The sequence below is a fragment of the Netta rufina genome (genome assembly GCF_964035555.1).
Source record: "Netta rufina genome assembly, chromosome: 4".
Classification (NCBI taxonomy): Eukaryota; Metazoa; Chordata; class Aves; order Anseriformes; family Anatidae; genus Netta; species Netta rufina.
In genome coordinates, this window is record NC_140127.1 from 18,400,273 (window position 1) to 18,415,957 (window position 15,685).

At 45.1% G+C, this 15,685-nt stretch overlaps 1 protein-coding gene across 2 annotated transcripts in view; it reads right to left on the minus strand.

Annotated features, from left to right (window-relative positions):
* MTUS1 (microtubule associated scaffold protein 1) overlaps positions 1 to 15,317 on the minus strand; it is a 121,089-nt gene extending 105,772 nt beyond the window's left edge. Inside the window, exon 1 of one of the 2 annotated variants that reach the window (XM_084286260.1) lies at positions 15,244 to 15,317. The gene's annotated coding sequence lies outside the window, so the exon portion shown is untranslated. Of the gene's footprint in view, positions 1 to 8,560; positions 8,646 to 15,243 lie in introns of those variants that run through there. The other variant, XM_084286259.1, reaches the window with a different exon arrangement.
* Between the last annotated feature and the right edge of the window lie 368 nt (positions 15,318 to 15,685).

The window sequence follows — 15,685 nt, forward strand, 5'->3', positions numbered from 1 at the left end:
CTCCAGAACTTAATCAGGGTAGAACAAAATACTAGCTGTCTAGGAACCTTACATATTTGTTTTATAGGCTTGAAGTTAAGGGATTTGTGATGGTTTTAGAGTTCTTAAAGTGTCAGGTTTCACATCTCTGCATGTTGAGAACCTCACGTACTTGTTTAACCTGCACATGAGAACTGTGAAGCAGAGCAAGATGAGGACATGGAGCTGTCTCTGCCCCACCAGCCTTATCTCAGCATGCCTTGTATAGCTGCATCACTCCCTCAAGTACAGAGAGCATCCTGTCACCAACGTAGCGTGGCTGCGACCAGCCTGCTAATAGAAAATACTCGGGATACTTGGCAGAAAACCGGGGTTTGCATCATCTGGCACAACAGTCAGGAAAAGCTCCCGGGAGGGGGATGCTTTTAGCAGAGTTCTCAGTAAACGTGAGGTCAGTATAAAAGCAGATTAGAGACGCAGTCCCGGGGTCAAAGCTCCCACTTCTCTTCCAGGGATAGGCAATGCAGTCCTCTGGGCTAAGGTAAAGAGCATTGGAAAAAAACTTCAGTGCAATTTCTTTCGGCTTGTCCCTTCAACTTTTTCCATTTCAAGCCTTAAGTACCGAGATTCCCAAATTAAGTTTGAGCTCTACGCTTATCAAACCCCTGCTTCGCCCTGGCATTCCAGTCCAAACAAGGTAATTTTGTATTTTGTTCTCTTTAACACATTACCCAGTTTTCAAAGGGTTTTAAATTGCTACATACAGATTGGTATCTTTCAGGATTATTCTTGCTAGAGTCCACACTAGCTTATTTTTCCTGGATTTAGATTTACGGCCCATTGCTTTTATTTAACCTAAAGAGTTTGATAAAAAGTTCTGATACCATCTGCAAGAATTCCCTTCCCCTCAACTAAATAGGAAAAATCGAGTCAATTGTCCCCTTTTAGGATACCCTTGTCCAGGATTAGCCTTAAATTATAGTCTTTGAAGTTACCAGATCACTGCACTACTGCACTATTGAGCAATTCTTATTTTTTTTGGCCACGCTGGGAACGGTTTGTGTCTCAGGGTTAGGCACACGCTGTTCTACTTAAGTGGCAACATGCCAAATCCGTTTAAATATTTAAACATTAACCTCACAGTTACTAGTTTGTTTAAAAAAAAAAAAAAAAAAAAAAAAAAAAAAAAAAACAGGCAGCCATTATTCCAGAGAGATTAAATTCATTCTCCAGCCAGCATCCCGAGTGCAAAGGCCATTTTGCCACTCTCTGAAAATGATTTCTGGAAGAGCCGAAGAGTATGGAAAAGTTATTGGAGTATTTGTAACTGCTTCACAGACAGACTTCAGGCTTCTTTTCTTTTGAAGTGTAGATACACAGTATGTGACATTTTCCTCTCTGGCTCTCTCTGTTAATCTCCTGCATTTAAAAAAAATCTACTGTTTGGCATTAGGAAAGTTGAGAAGTTTTGAAGAATTCCACAGGCATCTTTTCTTTTGCTTATCCTACACCAAAAACCAGATAGCAGACAACTAAGCAGCACTCTGCATGGCTAGATGTCAAACAAAGCAAATATTTAAAATCTCCCCATAATAAAAAAAATAAAAGAGTGCAAGGACTCAAACACCCCCTTCCAAAAATACGATAAAAAAAAAACAACACTAATAAAAGCAAAACAAAAACATGCAAGACAACCCACCACAACACTGACCTCATACCTAAGTTTAAGAAGCAGCTACCAAACAGTTAACACCTGAATAAACAAGGACAGTGTTGCTATTTACCCTCTGTAATAAGTTGTATGATTACCCAGTTATTCAGTGTTATTCTGAGGCCAAATATATACATATATATATATGTTTTGACCTCTAAAATTTCTCTGAAATGCACAGCTAGATAACAATTGGAATAAACACAAATATTACTTTTCTTTAAATGATTTTTTTTTTTTACAGTTAGGTCAAAAGATCAGCAAAAGACAAGCAGGGAAGAAGCCATCAGGCTTATTTTGGAAGTGCTTTGCAAACCACCTTCTGCTATCTGGAGACCATGGTCTGGAGACCATTAGTCCTGGAGAGAGAAGCCTGCTGTTCGATGGTGTCTCACATTTGAGAAGCATAAACCTAGCTTTACACAAAGCCACTGGCTGGCAAAACAAAACAGCTCTCAAGAGCATATTGCAACTTATATACATATTTTTCCTTAGAAACCTTGTTCCCTGCAATTTTTTCACAGGACCCAAGCTGTAGGCTGTCCCTCTGCAGGAAGCTGGCGTTCGCCGTGCTGTTTATAAATAAGCAGGCAGCTCCTACGAGTAGGTTTGCTCTGCCATAAATGCGATATAAACAATCTCTAAATATAACTCCTGTGGGTACTACGGAACGACCTCTACAGCACCAGCCTGCTTTTATCAATGATACGCATCCCATTATAGATCAGAGGACAAGAAGAGCAAGCCCAGAGCCCACCACAGCTTCCACATTGTCTTGAGTAAGACAGCTGAACGACTGGAAATACGTGAAGGGCTGCGAGGCTGGAAAACAAAGGCTTCCCACTTACTTGGCACTGAAAATAACCCATGAAGGGATGGGAGGGGGAACAAAAGGAAACAAAAAACCACCCCAGGCTTACTATATTTAGCAGACCGCTTACCTAGAACGTACCCCACGTAAGAATAAACGCTGGAGCCGTGCCCACGTGCCAAGGCACGCAGCTGAAATGCCAAGCGTCCTGCCAGAGGGGCTGCTCTCACCACTGCGGTTCACTGCCTGCACTCCTCTCAAGCAGCTCTGGGGTACATTATGATTATACCTCGCAGGGCTCCACAGCATTTTTCTTGTGTAAAAATTGTCTTTTTCCACACGTGCGTGCTTGTGACTACACGTTGGCATACAGGAGAGCACAGTGACCCGTGGGACGTGGCATTTCAGGTGAGAGGGGACACTGCTCTATGGGCAATGGGGCACAGAGGGAGAGGAGGAAAATACTGACTGTCATGAGGCCAGGACAGACAGAAAAAGCCACGCAGGGACCCTAACTAAGACGGCAGGCATCACTGCCTAGTAGTGGCAGCAGCCAGCCACTATTCCAACACAAAGAAGTAAAACCAAGCATACGCAATACCACAGTGATGGCTAAAGCTTCAGTACCTCTTTCAGTAGAGGCAGCTTTTCGCAAGACTTCAGAAGGGCTAATGATGCAGCACCCTCATCTAGGAAGCTGAAGATAGCTGCTATTCAGCCATCACCTTGCAATTAAGCTGGTAAATGAACCACCATTTGAAGCCAGCTGAAATTTGGAACCAGATTTACTAACCTCAACACCGAGATGCAGAGCTACGTAGAGCAGAGAAGCATGCACAAATACTGGTTATGCCCCATACAACCATTGGGAAACCTATGAGAAACTTGTGACATGAAGGACTTGCTTTAGAGTATTTGATTTTGGAGCCCGCTTACTGCAATCCCAGTTGTACTTGCCGGTATTGCACCAAATCCACGGCACGCAAACCCAAGTTCAGGGCAAGGAAAGGCAGGTAGTGATGAGTCCTAACCAAATACAGGAGCAGCTCAGGTGTCTATATTTATCTAATAATACAGAAGACAGCTTTCACCACATGCAATATACATTATGAAGCACGTGACCAGCAGCCTTTATAATTTGCTGAGAAAATTGCCAAGCTCATGAGGTTTATACCACCTGTACAAACCTCGTTGTAGCCTCAATATCAGGGAGCTACAAGGAGCAAAGAAACTTCAGGCTCTGCACAACTCCAGATGAGCATTAAAAGAAGCTATTCACCAGAAGAGTTTGTGCACAGCAGGGACATTTATTCTACAGCTCCAGGTTCAAGCACCCTGCAATAAGCAGGCTCCCTAAGTGCTTGGCAAGCCTCTGCCATCCTTCCAGGCAGATACTGACAGTGCAGTTGCTTAAAGGCACCCAGCTGCCTGAGGCCACCAACCCATGTGGATTGCAGAACCAGCCATCATTATCTCCTGGCATCAAGGCTCTGGCCGATTATAATATTTTAGCAAGAGACAACACCCAGACAGTTCAGTTTCATAAGAGTCAGCTGTACCGAGTCCTGAACAGGTCCTAGGATGTGTTTAGGAGCACAAAACAAGGCACGGGAAATGGATTCACTGCAGGGGAGATCTGTAGCTTTGGGACACTTCTGTACTGAGAATGACGAAGGGTAAGAACTCAACTAGACCAAAATACCTGAAAAAAAAAATCATTTAATTTAGAGAAAACTTGCAAAGGAAGGATTCCAGGTATCCACCTGTAGACACAAACCTTGACCAAAAAATGATCATCTGCAAGTAAGCCTCAAATAAAAAGACACTCACTGCATCCAAACAAGTGTATGGTGAGTATTCTGGTACACGAGGGCAGAAAGCTGCTCAAAAAGACACTGCTGGCAACCAACTCATGAAGTTGAGCTACACATTGTGATGAGACAGGCTGCTCTGTGAACTATAAATCACATCAGCTGTTGATTGCAGCTTCTGGATAATCTAATAGAGATGTGAAAAATATGAGATTTTACAAACAGTAAAAAAGGTTCGTGGCCCACACTGCTTGAAAGATAGAAGAATAAACTGTCACAGTCTGCCGTGCATCACTAAGCGAGAAATAAATCAAACATACCAAAAAGTATCCTCCTTAGTAGAAAACTGCAGTAGGCATTATTAGCTCCCATAAACTTATACATGTCTGAAGTACAGCTGAGCTGATACGTGCACCACACAGGCTGCCCAGGTACAAACATCTGGCAGAGAGCATAGCTGAAGCAGCGAGCTGTCCGGAGAGTACTAGGTGACAGCATCAAGAACCATCAAGCTTCTACAGAAGTCTCCTACATACCTCCCATGCAATAAACCCACACAGTCAGCATTAAGGCTGGCCGAAGATGCCTCGCAGAAGCAAAACCAGCGGACAAGCCATGCGATTAGGCAGCATTGCAACAGCAGAGCATTACAATCAGCAGGTTTCCTAGAGCAGCTAAGAGCTAGGCAAAGAGTAATGGTGTTAGGATCCCAGACTACCAATGGGAGAAAAGCAACACGGTGCAGAAACCAGATGGGAGTGCTGCAACACATCAAGCCTGCTTACAGCGCCAGGAACCGCTAAGCCAGCACGTCCAGAGGTGGCTGCATCAAATAGCTGTACACCAGCAGTGTCAAAGGGGAGGTTTTTGCTGTCATGCAACACAGCTGAGATAGATTCGGTGGATATAGCATCAGTGGGAAACTCTTCCCATGCTTGGACTGTTAGAATTAATGAAGAACCCACAGGACATTGAGAGCTTCAGGTGTGAGTCAGAAATAATGAGGCACACACATCATACTAGACGACTGCTACAACAACAGCCACACAGGAGCTGAATGATTGCTATCTGACAAGGTGGACAATGACAAACACCCATTTTCCTCTTCTCCTGAAGTGCACAGTGACAGGATGACTTCTCAGACCAGTTTAATTTTAGAGCCAGGGGGCACCAATGCCTCGCTTTAGGCCAATTTCCTCGAAGCTCTCCATGTGCAGCATGTGAAAGAAGGCAGTTGTACCAAAACCTGAAACTTAATCCAGCTTTTTTAATGTCAGGGAACTCAGTTAACAAAGTATCACACACAGGTTGTTCTGCCTGACCCTGTGCAGCCGATGGCTGCTGTTAGTCCGGGCAGAAGGACAAGAGTTGAGTGCACGTTCAGCAGAACCTGCAGCAGCAGCCAGTTCACCAAACCCACTGCAGGTCATGACTTCTTGCCTGCCAGCTTCATTTCCCTGTGAAATTCCCACGTGCTCTCTCCTGCATACGTGCACGGTAATCCACATCTACATTATGTGCAAAAATATGTTAATACTCATTTTTAATATGGTATTTACAAACATAAAAAAATAAACAAATCACAAAACCTCTAAGTATTTGAAGACTACTGAAAGCACATTGGCAACTTGGTATTTAGACTTCAGTAACCTGGAACGTGAAATTTATGATTTTTTTAATAAATAATAATAATTAAAAAAAGTCGAACAGCAGAGCCAGGGGAACCAAACCAAAGAGGAATGAAAACGGAGACTGGAGGGCTACTACAAGTGGGTGGTCGCAGACCACAGCACAGCCATACCCTAACAGCAGCTTGAGCTCTTCCTGATGCAACAACTAAACTGGATACTCACTGAAGCAGTTTGAGGTAAGCAACTTAACTGGAGAAGTGCCAGAATAATTAAGGATTAAAGACATTCATCCCAGTGAAGGAAAAGTCAATGGAATAAAACTGGAGTTGATACAGGTGCTAGCAATGGGATAAAAACTGTACTGTTCAGTAGAAAGTTACATCCCAAAATAACATTTGAGCAGTTTTTATTTTCAAGTACCAATGTAGAAAATCAACTAAAATAATTATTTTAGTTTTGTCACTTGGAGGACAAAAAAATATCAACTAGCACTTTTTTTTTTTTTTGAGTAATAAATATTATTCTGCAAAATACCTTGTCTGTGCATAGTTATCTCAGTAACTACAGAAAATACAAAGGCAGTCAACAGCTTAACTTTTCCCACGCCTCTATCAGAACAACTGCTGAGTCCGAAAACATCTTCATACATGAGGTAGGAAAAGGACAACACTCCACAGTGCAAGTATTCTCTTGGAAAAGAACTAGACTGTTCTCATAAAAGTGGGAATGTTTAAGAGAAACCGTACAACAGCCTGATACGCTTTGTAAACACTGAAGAAGCACCGAGTCTTGTTTCTCTTTTGAAAAGATACCCAGTAAAGCCAGCTAAAGGACATTAACCTCATCCAGCTTCAGCTCCAGTACTGCACTGTCTGAGCGTCCCTGAAGCCTGCCAGGTAATCCCCCGAATTCACAGGATATAGTCAACCTGAAAAGCACTCAATTTTCCTGATTTAACAGCAGCCAGGATACGTCGTGATAGGGAATTAAGAGAACAAAATGACCTAAAGAGAAATGGGGACTGCTGGGTAGGCAACCATTTCAGCAATTTCTGCTTGATCAAAATCCCACGTGGCACTCAGGCTCTGAGGGTACCTCAACAGCCAGCTACAAAACGTGCCCAATCGTAATAGAATGGGGGCACACTTTAACATCTTATATGACTGTAACATATTACATTTTATAAAATCCTATAAATCAATCCCTTACCGTCAGACAGCTTAAGTGCATTCTACAGTTTCTATTTCGCTGGACTGCTGAGATTTTTAGCTGCTTGACACATAGCTAAGATCAATGCTAAGCCCTGCAATTTATGAAAAAATAATATTTGACATTTTCCATAATAATCCAGCTCTGTGAAAGAATCTTTGCTCCTCCTAAGAAAAAAAAAAAAAAGCCCACTTCTTTCATGTGTGATTGCAGACAAAAGTTTGCAGAAACCACAAAATGCAAGAGTTAGAAATAAGAGCCAAAACACATTTAAAGCATCATTACTTTGTCAATTTCTGACTTTGTCAAGGCCTTTACATCGCATTATCGCAGACTTAGTCTTACAGCTGAAATCAATACCTCAGAAGTGACTAAGCAAAACACAAAAGAATGGGGAACCAAGTTATGCATCCCATATTAAGCAAATAGCAAGCCTTAATCTCAATTGCCCTGAACGATACCATGAAACCAGCCTTAAGGTGGCATCCTTTAAAGGCTTAACATTTGGTCCAAGCTTTCCAAAATGCACGGCGATGTTTGTACTGGGTGGAAAATGGCCCTAACCAAAGTTTCAGCACAAGAACCACCTGATTATTGCTACCACCTCAGCCACAGCTCCGAGGCGGGCTGACCTCAGCAAGGAATGCGAACTCCCCGATATTTTTAAAGAGGGACTGGATGAGTTTTAAACACGGCCTCGCCACCACACATGTAATGAACCTCTGTGACAGCAGAGCTGAAGGACAAACCGCTGCTCACCCACAACAGTGAGCGCCGAGGACGAGGCCTGTCCCAAGGGCTGCTGTGGGGTCCCGTGCGGCTGCCACGGCGCATCGCGCAGGGCACCAGCTATTTGTAAAGCCCATCGCAGTCAGCAGTCCCGACTGCGAACCGCATCCACACCGCTCGTCATCACCCCCTCCGAAACCCTCAGCGATGCGAACCGAGCAGCTCAAAGCCTTCCTGCTCCCACAGAGCTGGGTTTCGCCCTGTGCAAAGCCTACCCCTCCTCCCAGCCTGGACAGGGTAACCACGTACCCAGTGCTGTGCATCGCTGGGCTTCTTATGCAAGGTACAGCACAGGCAGCATTTTACGTTATATTCAGCTTCAGACTGTCACCAGCCTCACAGCACAGGAACCGAGACCTTGCTTTACCTAAGCAAAAGCTGAGCTTGTCTCCCCACAGCCCCGACACCCGAGGTGCAGCCCGGCTGTGCCCCCACCCCGCCGCAGGGGCTGCACGCACCCGGCCCCGCGCCCCGCGCCCTCTGAGCCGCGAACAAACGGCACCGGGCTTCACCCGCTGCCCGTTAACAGGAAAATAAATAAATAAATAGATAAATAGATAAATAAATAAATAAATAAGAACGCAAACTTTAATAAAACAAGCCCGGAACGTGTACTTACGCCGGCGCGCAGCCGCCACCCCCCCGCTCTCATCGCTCGGTTGCGCCCTCAGGACAAGCCCAAGCCCAAGCCCGAGCCCGAGCCGAGCCCGAGCCGCGCTGCAGCCGCACTTGCCGCCGGCTCCCTTGTGTGGAAGCCCGGGCTGGGCTCGGCTCGGCTGGGCTGGGCTGGGCTGGGCTCGCCGCCCCGTCCCGTCCCGTCCCGTCCCGTCCCGTCCCGTCCCGTCTCCCCGGAGCCCCGCACCCAGCCGCACCTGCCCGGCCGCAGCCCCGCCGCGGGCCCCCCGCGCTGCGCTGCCCTCACCTGGCGCCGGGCCGCCCCTGGGCGGTCCTACGGGGAACGGGACCGGGGGGACCCGGCAGGGACGCGGCCGCCTAGGGGCCGGCTGGAGGCGCAGGTGGCCGAGCCGCCGCCGCCGCCGCCTGGCCCGGGCTCAGCGCTTACCCCCGGGCAGCGGCGGGGCGGGACGGGAGCGGCCGCCTCCCCCCGGCAGGGCCCCTGCCTCGCCTCGCCTGGCCCGGCCCGGCCGTGCTCCCTCCCGCCCAGGCATTGCTCCTGCCAGGCCCCGGCGTGCCCCGAGCTCCCCGTCCCACACGTGGAAAGCGCAGGGTGTCCTGCAGGAGTAGCCGCGGGCCTGAGGGCACCGTCACGTTGTGCAGCCGAGCCCAGAGGCCCAGCAGGGGCTGCCTCTGTTTTCCTGGTGGTGGAAGGTGTGTGGTGCCGCACCTGCGCTGCTCTGGGTTCACAGAATCGGAATATCCCGAGTTGGAAGGGTCACACAAGGATCATTGAGTCCAACACCTGGCTCCACACAGGACCACCCAGACATTCAGACCATAAGACGGAGAGCACAGTCCAATCGCTTCTTAAACTCCGACAGGCTCGGTGCTGTGACTCCATCCCTGGGGAGCCTGTTCCAGTGTGCAACAACCTCCTCGGCGAAGAACCTCTTCCTGATGTCCAGCCTGAACCTCCCCTGTCACAGCCTGACACCATTCCCTGGGGTCTGTCGCTGGTCACCAGAGAGGAGAGATCGGTGCCTGCCTCTCCCTCAAATGAGGGTTCTTGCAGAGTAGGTTACAAAAAGCCCATGGGCTCCATAAGTGCTACGACTTTAACCCTGCCTTTATACACCTCATCCTTGGTATTGCTGACACTTCTGTGTGCTTAATCTCCCGGATCCAAGCGATAGCCAGAGCCTCTGCATCCTTCCAGCGGGTGTCCTCCTGGGACTGCATCAGTGAAAATAACTCCTGCGATGTCCTGGGCCTGAAAAACCCAGCGGAAGAAGGAAGGAGAGAGAGGCCACGTCTGACAGAGCAGCTCAGGGAGCCCAGGGAAAGGAGTGCTGTGTCTAAAGGCCTCCCTGAGTGAAAAGTTGCTCTTTTATCAGAAATGATACTGTTGCTGTGAAGGACCTTGACTGGACAAACAAATCCTTCCCCCAGGGGTAATAACACCACCTGTTCTCCTTGTGCCCTGCAGGTTTCAGTGAGGACAACACAGCCCTGACCCCATGGAGCTGCTTCTTGGGATTTGGCACAAAAGTGGCATCTGCAACCGGTTCTGCCCATAACTGGAGGGACAGAGGGAAAATCTTTTACTCATCTTCACAAAGCCCCAAAAGATAAGTTCTGCTATGTAATGTCCAGGCTGGAAAAGCTTTCTAGTGCCAGTAAGGCTGGAGATGCTTACGCGACATGTCTGGTGCATGGTGCCATACAGCCCTGGGGCTCGTGGTGTGCCCATATGGGAGTCTGTGTACAGTACAGATCTGGTGACTCCATAGGAAATGCTTTCTTGACGTCACACTAATTCCCTGACCTTCCCCTCCACCCTCCGCTACTATATACAGTTGCTGGCTATTTATATATGATGAATATGATTCAGAATTACACATGCCAGAAAGACACTGAATCTTTCAACCTAATAATTAAAAAAAGGGATATAGCATGATTACTTTGTTCCATCACCACATGAAAGAGAACTATTTATTTTTGTTGTGGTTAGCTTAGTAGTAACAAACAAAATATTTTATTCCTGTCCATGAGGAGCAATCTTGCCCATCTTTATGGGCTTCGTCCAAAGTGTGCTGGAGTCAGTAGCAGTATGCATGGGCTCGGAATGAGCATGTGACTGCAGATCTAGAGAGCTGGATCAGAGCAAGAGGGCTGCCAGACTACAGGGCTGAGCATTGTGCAAGACTTTGACACCCTGAGAGGGAATAATGCCTATCTTTAAGCAGGGTCCGTGCAGCGCTTCAGATCTTGGAAGGCAAACGCTCTGGTATTGCAGCTGAAGCACTCTGTCAGGAGGCTGTTGCTGTGGCTGGACGTGTGGAGCAAGGAACATTGTGAGATTTTTGTGGTGTCATTAGATTACTGCTCATGTGAAATTGAGTGATGGATAGTTTACATAGTCAGCCTTTTAGCAAAGTTCACCGGCATGGCTCCAACTGTATGTATCGAGGCTAATCTCAATTACAACTTGAAAATGCCTCTGTCTTTGTCACTACAGGGATGGTCTGGAAAGTATCGACTGATTGCTACAGCTGAAAGCTTGTCATGTTGATCTTTATCCCACCAAAGATCACAGTGCACTCAGTGTACCATGCAACTGTTCCACCCTGATGGCTTTCGTTTTTCCTGGTTTTGCTGTTTGTCTAGGCCTTTCATACGATAGTAATCAAGGGGAAAAAATGTATTAAAAAACAAGTATGAGGCTTGGATTGTTTTAAACTGAGATAATAATGAGGGAATTTGGGAACAGTTGTACTGGCATTCCTTTAACATCTTCCCACCTTCAACTTGGCTGGAATTCAGGTAGACGATGATAGTAGAAATCAATACACAGAGGAAAAGTTTGTCAGATCCAATCAAGGAAGATTTCAAAGAAATGGCCAAGGATTCTCAATGCAAGGAAGAAGAAGAAACCAGCAAGGCCACTGAGGTCTGTATAATATACTTTTTTTTTGCATCGTTTGCTCTTGAAGGTCTCTTTCCTGAGATACTAAACAAAAACTGTCAGAAAACAGTTGTAACAGTTGTTCTGATCAAAACCTTGTGACAGCCCTTCTGTTGTTAAGTGGCCATGAAATGACTTTTGCCTCTCTTTTTTATTTTTCCTCCTCAGTTCTTCTGGTCCTTTTTTTTTTTTTTTCATAAATGTATGAGGAAGAATGAAGTATTATGTTTCTTAATGTTGAAAAAGGAGGGAAAGGAAAGAAGAGGTAAGAAAGGGCAAAAAACTTACTAAAGGAAGAGAAATGGAGCATGGATGGTAGGGGGGAAGGCACCCAGGACTACAAAGAGGAATCAAGCATGGAAAAGAATCAGAGACCAGAGGGAGGTGTGAAAAAGGGCATAGGCTGTGTAACACAATAGATGGGAAAGGGCAGAAATGGAGTAACAGACAGTTTTGCATACCCTTGTCAAAAGGAGTTAGTCAAGACTAGGCTCCACAAGTGCCTCTGAAAGGACTGGGAAGAAAAACTGTGCTGACATGGGCGCATGACAGTCTTTAATAATAGATATGATTGCAGCAGGTGTAAATACACTGAAATGGTACCAGGTAACTTGAGTATCAATAGCAGGAAAAATCCAGCAGCACAGGATGGCCAAGTCTGTGTCCTGTTGGTATCCAGGGTAATGGATGGTTTGGGATATATTATTAGGGAGCTCACTTGGTTTCTGCTCCTGGCTCTTAATGCTTGACTGTTGTGTGCTTTAATACTCTATGGTAATCGGCTATAAAAGCAGTCTTGTAACAGGGACTGAAATTCAAATTTCTCTGCTCCCAGCCATGTACCTTAATTGCTGCATTGCAAAATGATGCTTTGCTCCCCCGGCCCAATGAATGTGGATTAGTTTGTCTCAGAATAACAGCTTTTCAGCCGGCACAATGAAAGGCATTCCTCCCACCTAGCCTCTGGCCTGGTGACAAAGGGAATTCCCTGGGACATGAGAGATAGGGATTCAGTGTCATCCTCAGGACTCCCCATGTTTCTAAGCTCTACCTGCTGAGCTGCTAAGAGAGTCCCTCTCCTTCCTGCCAGCATGCTTTTGAAAGACACCAAAGTTGAAGGGCAGACTAACTCAAGCATAACTCAAGAATTGATTGCGTTAGATGCCAGGAAGGCTGTAGTTGCAGCATCAGGAGCTGGCAGCTCAGGTGCTTCTCACACTCCGCTAAAGATTCTGGTCCAAGGTACGGGCACTTCTGGTGTGGTGCTAGGATGTGGGGGTGCCTGGAAAAGAGCTGTGGGCTAGGAAATGGGTGCCAGAACATGGGGTTCCTGACTGTTCTCCAACAGCGAGTCCTGTTGTACATGTAGTCTGGGATAAGTCTTATCTCAGCTGTGTTTGGGAGAGCGTTGTGCTGTGGATTTGTTCCTCTTCAGTGGTGTGCTCACCGGTAATTCGCGGCATGGTGAGGCTGACTTCTGGCAGATAAGATTCCAGCGGGCGGGCGGTGAATGTCCTCTGATCTGATTTTCTTTTTTTTGTTTGTTTGCTTTTTTTTGAGGTGGGGAGAGGGCCAGTGGAGACATGTAATGAATGGTGATAACTGCATTTAAGTTCTTTGGCAAGCGGTAAGTACTGTTCCCCTTTGTTTGCCTATGCAGACTACATTTAAAGTGCTGCCTAATATAAAGCAAACCTTTCTGGAGGCCAGTGCTAATTTTGGTTGAAGAAAAGTATAGCACCACAGCTGAAAGTCTTCATTATCTTCTGAGGCTCAATTACTAATGAGCATTCTTTAATTTTTGTTACCACACACTTCACATTCATATGAGTTCTTTTCCGCCCAAGGCCTGTTTGAGTAAAATTGTGTACTTCCTGCTTTGACAACACACTAATGATGTTCATTAAAAGAAAATCATTAGGAGTAGCCCTCTTGAAAATGTTGAAAATGTTGTTGGATGGTAATTTGGGCTCGATCCTGTAATTTTAGCGGTGATTTTACCTGTAATGGCTACAAGTAAAGTCATTCTCTGTAAGAATCTTTAGTATTTCTCATCCATGCTTCAGAAAATAGTCAGACTGTAGGCACACCCACAAAAAGTTCTGGTGAACAGATCACGGATCTCTGCCCTAAATTAATCCCTTAAGTAAAAATTTTCTTCATATGGTTTCACCAAAACAGAGCTATACCTACAAGCAGCTTTGGTGGAGAACTAGAAAATATTGTTAAAGCTTTAAACATTAAACTAATTGGAGGTCACTTCATTCCCTGATGTAATAAAACTCTTCCTTTCCCAGGCCATTATCAGTCAGACAACCCCCTGCATTGTATGTGTTATTAATAATTTATTCCTTCCATTATTTCCAAATGCACATTAAAGAATTGGCTCATGGCTTCTAGCACAACTCTGAAGCACAACTCTGATCAGTAATTTTTGGAAATGTTGTCTCAGGGCAAATAAATTAATAAGGAAAAGGGTAAATTTTATCTTCTGTGGAGTTAAGATAACAGTTTAACTACTTTATTCCTATTAGTATTTTGGGAAATCTAGATAAGAGTTGTTTTCTTCTTCCTGATACTAATGATTGAATTTGTATATTATACTTATAGACTATTTTAATTACTTTTCTACTATTTTTTTCTAGTTAGAAACAAAGGACTATTTTTCTCACTTGCTTCTTTGGTGTCATAATCATGAGCTTGTATAGCCTCATGGAGAATGATGTACTATTTTGTACCTGCCGTTGTTACCCCTTGATATTTTCCAGGTATTCTATTTCTAAGCCAACTTTTATATAAGCAAATTTATGCAAAAAAATACCAGATATGGCTATTTGTCTATTCTGTTTGGGGAAAAAAAAAAAAGATTATATAGTGAACTAGAGAGCCCAGCAAAGTGATCCTCATAGCAGTATTTTCAATGCATATGAGTGCAATTAAGGCAACAGAAAGGGTTATGACAAAAATGGGGACGGGGAAACTTTGCAAAAGTGTGCTGGTTGGAAGAGTGGCTGCTAGGAAAGGTTAAATCATGGAGTATATGCAGAAGTTGTTTGTGAGATTCATATACTGCCAGAATGTGAAGATTTCCAGCCATACTTGCCCAGTTCCTAAGAGACCAGCGATCTTTGTAGATGTCAAGAAATGATTGAACACAAAGGAAATTAAGAATCCTGGTTTTCAGCCACGTTGAACTGGAGTTGATAGTTAAGTTACCACGAGGGCACTAGCTCAATGAAATGACTCTGACTGAGTAGAGGTGTGAAAAAAGTGCCTAGAGATGGCAGCTGGATCTCTTTGCAGGTGGGACTGTTTGCTGTGACAAAGATAAGACGGCTGACAAATTCCAGTGGGAGCCGCTGCAAGCTAGAGGAGAAATGGAGGAACTCTCCTGATCAGTTGCTGGTGGAGGCATTTTAGAAATAAGAGGAGTGGGAGATGATCAAACTCTTAGAAACAGTAAACAAGGAGCAGAGACGTTAGTTTGGAGTGCAGAATGACAAGCAGCCAGCACCACATATTGTTACTTTTTTTCTGTCATTGATCATTCCTTTGTGTTTCTGTTATTGTTTCTTTGTTTCTCCATTTAAATAAAACACCTTTTCTTCCAGAAGTCCTCCTTAAGATCTTTCTGTTCAAGGAACCTGTCTGTGGGAAAGCAAATGAAGTAGAAAGCAAGGTGAAGATAAAATTCCAGGAATACACTTGCGCAGACCTACCTGAAACTGTTTCTTGCCAGGAGCAGGTGTTCCCAGCCTCTGAGGGCCATGCCTCTGCACCAGTTCTGAGATACACTTGCCTTCAGCTCTATGAACAGGGGTTAAGAGGGGGCTGCAGAAGAATTATTTGTGCTGAGACATTTTTTAATAAAAGCTATTAAAAAAATTACACAACCTGCTTATTTTCCTAGTTTTCAGTTGTTTGATCACTAGCTCAGTATGGATTTAATGTTTTGAAGAAACAATTCCATTCTTATCCATAGCAAGTCAGCTGTTTAAATGGTGCTGAAAATTACTTGCTTTGGTGACTTTCCTACGATTAAGAAACAAATCTTGCTATTGCAGCATCTCCCTGGTGTGAGGCTTGGAAGTGAGATTTAGGTTAGCAGGGTTTAGCAAGTATCCTTTGCACTGTGGCAACTGTGGACATGGGGATGAACAG